The sequence below is a fragment of the Myotis nattereri genome, assembly GCF_964212035.1.
Source record: "Myotis nattereri genome assembly, chromosome: 3".
Classification (NCBI taxonomy): domain Eukaryota; kingdom Metazoa; phylum Chordata; class Mammalia; order Chiroptera; family Vespertilionidae; genus Myotis; species Myotis nattereri.
In genome coordinates, this window is record NC_138077.1 from 205,682,504 (window position 1) to 205,690,253 (window position 7,750).

The window sequence follows — 7,750 nt, forward strand, 5'->3', positions numbered from 1 at the left end:
GAGTTGTTTCTGTTTTCCAGTTACTAATCCATTGTCTTTTGTACATGTTGCAAATATCTTTTCCCACGCTGTTTACCGGAGGGTTTTAAGGAGAGGGATGACATGATCTGCTTTACATTTGGAAAAGATCACTCTTGCTATGGCGTGAAGAATAATGGTGGTGATGGGCGTGCACAGAAGCCAGGAAGCCAGGGAGAAGGTCATTCTAGGAGTCCAGGGATGGGTGATGCTGGCCTGGACAAGGGTGACAGGAGGAAAGAGAGAAAGTGGGCAGTTGAAGAGTACATTTTGGAGGTAGAGCTGACAGAACCAGCTGATAGACTGGTTGTGGGGTGAGAAGAAAAGATAGGAATCAGGATGACTCCCAGGGTTTTCACCTGCACAACTGGGTGGATGGTGGTGCCATTCACTGAGATGGAGAATGGCAGGTGGAGAAGCAGGTTTAGGCTAAGGGGGGGTGGAAGAAATATTTCTGTTTTCAACATATTAAAATGGAAACAGCTTGCAGATATCCAGGTGGTTAAGTCAAGCAGGCAGTTGGACGTATGCGTCTGGAGTTCAGGAGAAATAGCCCTGTCTAGGGATAGACATTTGGGACTCATCGACGATGGGTGGCATTTAAAGCATGAGACAGATAAGACGGAAAAGACAAGAGGAGCCTCAGCACATGCCAACACTTAGAGGCTGAGCTGAGGCGGAGAATCAACAAAGACTTGCCCTAGAATGTAACCTCCATGGGCAGGGCTTTGTTCTGTTGAATGCCTACTGCCTGGCAAAGGGGTTAGCAAGCAGTGGGCTCTTAGTAAATATTGGTTGCAGGAAAACATGAAAAAATAAATGAATGAATGAATGAATGAATGAATGAATGAATGAAGAGATGGAGAGGGAGTGGTCAATGAGGCAGGAGGAAGAGAATAAGCTATTATGGAAACCAAGAGAAACCTTTCAAGAAGGTGGGAATAGTCAATTGTGTGGAACGTTGTCAAGAAGTTACGTAGGCGGCTCTCTGCTCCTCCTGTTCATCAGACAGCCTCTCCTCCTGCGCAGTGCCAGCCGCAACCCTGAGACACGATGGTGGAGGTCGGAGTGAATGGGTTTGGCCGATTGGGCACCTGGTCATCAGGGCTGCTTTTAACTTTGACAAAGTGGATATTGTTGCCATCAACAACCCCTTCATTGACCTCAACTACATGGTCTACATGTCCCAGTAGGATTCTACTCATGGCAAGTTCAGAGGCACAGTCAAGGCTGAGAATGGGAAGCTTGTCATCGGTGGAAAGTCCATCTCCATCTTCTAGGAGCGAGATCCCGCCAACATCAAATGGAGTGATGCTGGTGCAGAGTATGTTGTGGAGTCCACCGGCGTCTTCATTACCCTGGAGAAGGCTGGGGCTCACTTGAAGGGCCCCTTACAAGAGAGTCATCATCTCTGCCCCTTCTGAGGATGCCCCCATGTTTGTGATGGGTCTGAACCATGACAAGTCCCTCAAGATTGTCAGCAATGCCTCCTGCACCACCAACTGCTGGGCCCCCCTGGCCAAGGTCATCCATGACAACTTTGGCATCGTGGAGGGACTCTGGAGGCCATGCCATTACCACCACCCAGAAGACCGTGGACGGCCCCTCTGGGAAGCTGTGGCGTGATGGCCGAGGGGCTGCCCAGAACATCATCCCAGCTTCTGGCACTGCCAAGGCTGTGGGCAAGGTCATCCCTGAGCTTAATGGGAAGCTCACTGGCATGGCCTTCCATGTCCCCACCCCCAATGTGTCAGTTGTGGATCTGCCTGGAGAAAGCTGCCAAATACGATGACATCAAGAAGGTAGTGAAGCAGGCAACAGAGGGCCCCCTTAAGGGCATCCTGGGCAAGATGAAGACCAGGTTGTCCTGCGACTTTAACAGTGACAGCCACTCCTCCACCTTGGATGCTGGGGCTGGCCTTGCCCTCAATGACCACTTTGTCAAGCTCGTTTCCTGGTATGACCATGAATTTGGCTACAGCAACAGGGTGGTGGGCCTTATGGTTCACATGGCCTCCAAGGAGTAAGAGCCCCCTGGACCACCAGCCCCAGCGAGAGGAAGAGAGGCCCTCCGCTGCCCAGATCGATCCCCCGACTCACTGAGCATATCCTGGCCACAGTGTCCATCCCAGGCCCCCTGGAGAAGGGGAGGGGCTTAGGGAGTCCTACCTTGTCGTGTACCATCAATAAAGTTCACTGTACGCCACCCCACCCCAAAAAAAAAAAAGTTACGTAGGAGCTGGACAGAGAAGTGAGCATTGAATGAGCAACACAGAGGTTATTGGTGACCTTGAAAAGAGTAGTTAAGGCTTGAAAGATGAGGAGTTTGCCAGGTCCTATGATGTAGAGGCAGAGAGTGGGGGGAGGGGATTTTCCAAGCAGTTGGAATGGTGTGTGAAAATGCAGGAGAGCAAGTTGTTCTGGCTGATGGGAGGGTGAGAGAGTGTCCATGCGAGAATAGGCTGGGGAGAACAGTAGGCAGGATGGGTTTTATGCCCCAGCTGGTTGGCTCAATGAATAGAGCGTCCGCCTGCAGACCAAGGGGTCCTGGGTTTGATTCTGGTCCAGGGCATGAACCTTGCTTGCAGGATCTCCTCTGGCTCGGGCCCTGGTCAGAGCTCATGCAGGAGGCAACCAGTCAATGTGTTTCTCTCACATCGATATGTCTCTTTGTCCTTCCCTCTCTCTTCCACTCTCCCTAAAAATCAACGGAGGGAAAAATATCCTCTGTGAGAATTAACAAACAAACAAACAAACAAACAGAAAACAAAAACAGAATGGGTTTCAAGGCAGAGAGGGAAGGGGCCAGTTCCTCACAGATGAGAGGGTTGAGGGTAGCCCAGAGGTGTTTGAACATGCTCACTTGAGCTGGGATTAAGGGCTAACCATGTGTTCATGTATTAGTCAAGATTCAGGGGATGGAATTCCAATTTGAAACTGAAAGGATTTTTTGTCTTTCTTTTTTTAAAATATATTTTTATTGATTTCAGAGAGGAAGGGAGAGGGAGAGAGAGATAGAAACATCAATGATGAGAGGGAATCATTGATTGGCTGCTTCCTGCACGCCCCCCACTGGGGATCAAGCCCGCAACCTGGGCATGTGTCCTGACCGGGAATCGAACCAGTGACCTCTTGGTTCCTAGGTCGACGCTCTACCCCTGAGCTACACCCGGCTGGGTGAAAGGATTTTTTTTTTTCTAATGTAAAAGCCCAGGGGTAGTTCCTGGCCTCGGATACAAGGCTTGGACTCTCTTCACTCTTGATTCTCTTTTTCTCTGTGTTGGCTTCCTTGTCAGGCAGGCTGTTCTCTCACAGGGACAAGCTGGCTGCCTGCAGGTCTGGGCTTCCATCCGAATCCCTTAGCAACTCCAGGGGAAAGTCCACTCATTTCCAATCTTTCAGTCAAATGGGGTCTCATTAGCTCTGCCTGGTGGTCATGTGTCATGCCTGAACCAACCACTGTGGTCAAAGGAAGGGTGCTCTCCTCTGATTGGCCAGGCCTTGGTCATATGCCCACCCCTATAGCTGGGGGCAAAGATTAGTCTTCGTGAAGTAATTTTCCTTTGGAAAATCAAGGTGCCAACACAGGAATGGAATGAGGAAGGATGTAATGCCAGATGAGGAAACCCAGAGAATTAAAGAATTACCCAACATCAGAAGGACGCAGATTTGTAGAATGTCAGGATATTACAAAAAGGAAGAGATTCCATAACCCAGTGCCATGCAATAGAAGTAGAATGTAAGCCACAAATGTAACTTTACATTTTCTAGGACCCACATTAAAAATGGAGAAGAAAAAAAGAAAAGAGAGAAAGAGGTGAAATTAATTTTAATAATATATTTTATTTAACCCCACAAATCTGAAATAGTGCCATCTTAATATATAATCAAAATAATAAGTATTAATGAGATATTTTACATGCCTTTTTCATATGAAGTCTTTGAAATCTGTATTTTATACTGGGAGAACATCTTAGTCCAAAATCCAAATTTTCCTTAGAAGTACTTGATCAGTGTTTATATTTTATCCAGTTTACAAGGGAAGAAAATAGTTTCCCATACCCAAGTTGTTCCAAATGTACTTAAAAATTCTTTAATGACTAACTTGTATATCAGTTTTTAAAATTAATTAAAAAGAAATAAAATTTCAAATTCAGTTCCTCAAGTCCTAGCCACATTTCAGTGAGTGGCTACCATATTGGATTTCACAGCCCTAATCCAGGGTGTTCGCCTGGCCAAGGGGGAAGTGAGGTGCAGGGAGGGGAGCGGCCCACCCACAGCCTCCCCTCTGTCAGGGCCCCTCCACACCCCCTCACTGCAGGCCCTGGAAGCGTCAGTTTCCGCGGTGAGAGGCCCAGCCTGCAAAAGGCATGGCCTAAGGTAGGAAGGGTGCAAATCTTGGTGGGACTCAAATTCTTGCTCAGCCTGTAAACTTCTTGAGTTGCTTTCTTTTATGTTAACCTGTCTGTGACCACCTCTGCCTCTAGATAATAAATGTGTGTGGGAGGCGGGCATACATGACTTCAGCAAGCACTTATTGAGCACCTACTGTGTTCTAAGCCCTGCACCCAGCCGTAGGGGCACGGAGAGGAGGCTGGTCCCAGGGGGCTCACCATCAGGCCCAGGGAGGAGGGGGTGGTAAAGGCTCATCCAGGATGCACACAGGGTGGCACGGGCAGCGCTTGGGGGAGGGAGTGATCAGATCGCGTGCCTGGTGTATGGAAATGACCAGCAAACAGCCTCTGGGCTGGTTGAGTCCTTGGGAAAATCTGCAGGGAGCCCACACCTGGCCCGGCAGGGTGTTGGGCCTTGGCCTGTAGGTGTGGGGGTGTTTGGGTAACAGCCCAAAGGCTAGGAGGGGTTGTTTTGGTTGTTGATTTTGGAGCTGAGAGGGGCTATTGTGAAGTCTCAGCTTGTTGGGGTGTGGGACTGGCTCAGGGGTGGGTATTGACTAGGGTGTCTTTGCCATCAGCTAACATCTCTTCATTGAGCACCCCCAGCATCCTTCCTCTCTCTCTCTCTCTTTCTCTCTCTCTTTCACACACACACACACACACACACACACACACACACACACACACACACACATCCTGGTTACATAATTGAATTAATTTGCGGAGCCCAGTGAACAATGAAAATTCAGGGTTCCTTGTTCAAAAAGTAAGGATTTCAAAACGGTGACATTAAAGCCGAGTTTTTACCAACCTCAGGGCCCCTCAGGGCCTGGGCGGGAGCTGAGCCTCCCATGCAGACCTCAGGCCCCTGCTGTTGGCACTGCACCTGCGCCTTCGCTTCCTCCACGTGCTGTGAACAAGGCAAAAAGTGTGGCAGCCAATGCCAAGCGCCTGACAGATGTGTTATCTCCCGTCACCTGTTGACACCAGATGTGAACGCTGATTGTCATGCCCACTTTACATGCGAGGAAATGCAGATGCAGAGGAGGGCCTGGGACCAACCCCAAACATAGCTGAGCCCCAAGGCCGGGCTCGCCCCCCTGCACCCCGCCTTTCCTCCCAGAAGGAGTAAACCTTCTCTAGTGTCCTTTCTGATATTTTTCTAATATCCTTTTCCTCTGAAAATGTCTATGGTGAATCTGGTAGGAAAATGGAACCACCAAGTTCCTCTAGCCCCGTGGGACTACTCTCCCCTCCAGCGAGTCCCCACCGTGGGGCCCTGTGGGGTCCCCTCCTCCCCCAAATCACCAAGGATTCTCAAGCTCAGCCCCATCCCCCTTTCACCCCTTCTCAGGGTATCACTCACCCGAGCAGCACAGGCTTGACTGAGATTTGGGGTCACGGGGAGAATTGCATCACAGAACAGCAAACAGTCAGAAGGTGACAATAGATGTGCCTCTTCTTAGCATCTCCTGGTGCCCCCTGCCTCCCAGGACTCCTACCTGACCGAGGATCCCCGGAGCAGGCTGTCTCTCCTCCCTCTTTCCTGGGATGGCCCATCCATCCACCCATCCATCCATCCATCCCTCCCTCCCTCACTGAGCATCTGCTGTGCGTTGTGCACTGTGTTTGGTGCTGGAGATAAAGAGCAGAAATGATAGACAAGTCTCTGCCCTCGTGGGTTCCATCTGGTGGGAAGATGGACCTGAAATACCTGAAACAACCACACGGATTAGCTCTCAGTTTCGGTTGTGACAGGTGGTGTGAAGGCAGCAGGTGGAAAACCAGAACGAGATGCGGAAGGGAGGACCCATTCAGATTGCCTGGCACTTAGGCCAAGACCTGAAAGATGAGCCCAGAATAGCCTGGGAAGAAGGAAGCCCTCAACAGAGGGCACGACCTGGGCAAGGGTCCTGAAGCATGGAGGCTGGGGGTCCACATGGGGTAGGAGGGAGCCGGGGCTGTAGTGAGCAAGGGGGGGGGGTGTGGAGATGAGGTCAGAGAGCAGGTGGGGTCATCTGGGGGCTCTGCGGGCTGGGGTCATTCCCAGGCCAGCAGGCAGCTACCGGAGGCGTTTGAGAATGGGAGCCGTGTGATTGGCATTACCTTTCAAGAAAGATTGCTTTGGCTGTTGGGTGAACCCACTGGAAGGCTGAAAGGACGAGAGTGGAAGTGGGCACAATGGCGGACAACCTCGGGGTTCCTGTGATGGGTGAGGACGGCTGGATCTGGAATGGGGGTGATGGAGACAGCCGAGGTGGACCAATTTGACATTTATCTTGGAGGTAGAGCCAATAGTGCGTGAACAGTGTTTGGTGATGGAAGATGATTCTCACACTTCTGGGACCACCCCTCTCATCTGCGGCCCCACCGGCCCTCCCCACCCAGCTGTTAGGTGTGACCGTAGCATGTGACACCAGCCACCCTGGGGCCTGGGTGTTCGAGGTGGGACAGAACGGCTGCCGGACCCGTGGGAGGATGCTCAGGTGGTGGGAGTGTAAACGGGAAGACTTAGGATAACCCGATTTCCCCCTTATTATTGAAGTAATACACAAACTGTGAAAAAGACAGATGAGGTACCGAAACCATTTGGCTCAGTGGATAGAGCGTCGGCCTGCGGACTGAAAGGTCCCAGGTTCGATTCCGGTCAAGGGCATGTACCTGGGTTGCGGGCATATCCCCAGTGGGAGATGTGCAGGAGGCAGCTGATCGATGATTCTCTCTCATCGATGTTTCTAACTATCTCTCTCCCTTCCTCTCTGTAAAAAATCAATAAAATATATTAAAAAAAAAAAAAAAGGTAGATGAGGTTCTGTGCTGGTAAAGATTTGGAGAAGCAGGCACCTTAAATACTGTCAGTGAGAAAATCAAGAGGCAGATATCACTGGGAGAGTATTTTGAGTTTATCTCTTTTTTAAAAAATATGTTTTTATTGATTTCAGAGAGGAGAGATAGAAACATCAATGATGAGAATCATTGATCGGCTGCCTCCTGCATGCCCCCTACTGGGTATTGAGCCTGCCACCCGGGCATGTGCCCTGACTGGGAATCAAACCGTGACCTCTGGTTCAAGGGTTGATGCTCAACCACTGAGCCACACTGGCCCGGCATGGGGTTATCTCTTTAAATTGAAAGCGTGCGTGCCTGTGGCCTTGACTGAGACTCTCTCCTGGAGAAATGCGTGTGCACCTGCATGCACACAAGCACAGCTAGTGCTTTCACTGCGTCGGTGTTTGTACCGGTCAGAAACTGGGGACAGCCCAAATATCCATCAACTGTGGGTAGGCGGACAGGTGTGGTCCACCCACTCTATAGAGTCCGCGCAGCAGTTAAAATGA

The 7,750-nt window shown here is 50.4% G+C and overlaps 1 pseudogene across 1 annotated transcript; it reads left to right on the forward strand.

The window, feature by feature from the left end:
* Positions 1–1,050: 1,050 nt before the first annotated feature.
* On the forward strand, positions 1,051–2,045 carry LOC308515975 (glyceraldehyde-3-phosphate dehydrogenase-like; annotated as a pseudogene). Its single transcript has one exon. The product of its transcript is annotated as a glyceraldehyde-3-phosphate dehydrogenase-like (transcript).
* Positions 2,046–7,750: the final 5,705 nt, after the last annotated feature.